At 37.3% G+C, this 1,484-nt stretch overlaps 1 non-coding gene across 1 annotated transcript; it reads right to left on the bottom strand.

Moving 5' to 3' along the window:
• Nucleotides 1-273: 273 nt before the first annotated feature.
• On the bottom strand, nt 274-380 carry LOC116514478. The gene has a single exon (XR_004256117.1). It is a non-coding gene; the product is annotated as a U6 spliceosomal RNA (small nuclear RNA).
• Between the last annotated feature and the right edge of the window lie 1,104 nt (nt 381-1,484).

Here is a 1,484-nt window from a genome sequence, read left to right as displayed (position 1 = left end):
TATTTTTATCCAAAATGCTTTAACCTTTTTACAAGTCCACTATATATGATAGTATGTAGCATCAGCACAATCACATCTCCAGCATTTAGGTTGTAAATTCGGATACATACAGGCCAGTTTTTTAGGATCTAAATGCCATCTATAAAACATCTTGTAAAAGTTTTCTCTCAAATTCCGGGCTTGTGTAAATTGTACATTTCTTACCCATATCTTTTCCCATGTATCCAACATTATTGGTTCTTAAAAATTTTGTGCCCACTTTATCATACAGTCAAAAATGTGGAACGCTTCACGAATTTGCGTGTCATCCTTCCGCAGGGGCCATGCTAATCTTCTCTGTATCGTTCCAATTTTAGTATATGTGCTGCTGAAGCGAGCACTCTAATAGATTTTTTTTAATGAAGATGCAATTTATTTATTTTTTTAAATTAATTTTGTTACCTTTATATTTTTTTTCCATGTAGCGGTTGTGGCAAGAAACTGCTTTTCCTATTAAAAAAAATGAACAATTTCATAGAAATGTATATAATAATATGCATTTCATAGTGCCATAATGGAATGGTCCTTGATTGCAACTGCTGTATTTTAGAATATAATGGATTTTAGTGGAACAAATGATATGCAGCGGCAGGCACCTGGATTTGAAGGAACAAAAATTATTCACTGAGAAGCTGAAAAGGATTACTGGCTTCTGAATTCGCATCAAAGAACTAAATTCTTCCAAGTGGAATTCAGATGCCCTGTTGTCAAGATACCACAACAGTTATCAAGACAAGAAAGAAGATGCTTTCTGTGATAATTTTGAAAAATTCAAACAAATTACAATACAGGCAGTCTTCGACTTACAACAGTTCATTTAGCGACTGATCAAAGTTACAAAATACTGAAAAAAATGACTTATGACCACTTAGAAGAGGTTCCACCAGTGGACCTGGAAAGCAGGCCACACCTACAGAAGAGGTTCCAAAAATTTTTGAAACCCACCACTGGTCCTTGGATATGATTATTCTACACTATCATGATCATATTTATAAAACTCAGTGCCTCTGTGAAAGGTAAGGATGGCTACTGCATTTGTGGTGCAATCAGAACATTTCGTGTGTTGAAGTTGTTTTAACGCAAACCAAAGATGCCTTTTAAAAAACAAGTTGACATCATATTCTTATGCATGCCAGTGCTGTGTGTGAGGTAATTTAAGGTGGTTCTGACAAGTGTCGTTGGCATCTTCATATCCGGTTACATGGGTGGCAAGCCACTCCCATCCGGTCACATGGGCAGCAAGCCACTCCCACAAAGGAGGCCACACCCACAGAGTAGGTTCGAACAATTTTTGAAACCCACCACTGGATGAAGACCTCTTCAATGGCCTTCTATCATGTTAACCACTTGCAGACAAGTTTCAGCTAACACCTTTGAACTGAGTTACATAATCTGCCAGTGTTTTGGGGGGCATTTTCTTTGTGTCTGAAGATCAGTTGGTAACC

Source organism: Thamnophis elegans, chromosome 10, assembly GCF_009769535.1.
Source record: "Thamnophis elegans isolate rThaEle1 chromosome 10, rThaEle1.pri, whole genome shotgun sequence".
NCBI classification, from domain to species: Eukaryota; Metazoa; Chordata; class Lepidosauria; order Squamata; family Colubridae; genus Thamnophis; species Thamnophis elegans.
Note: the sequence above shows the minus strand (reverse complement) of the source record. Positions and strands in the feature narration are given on the sequence as shown.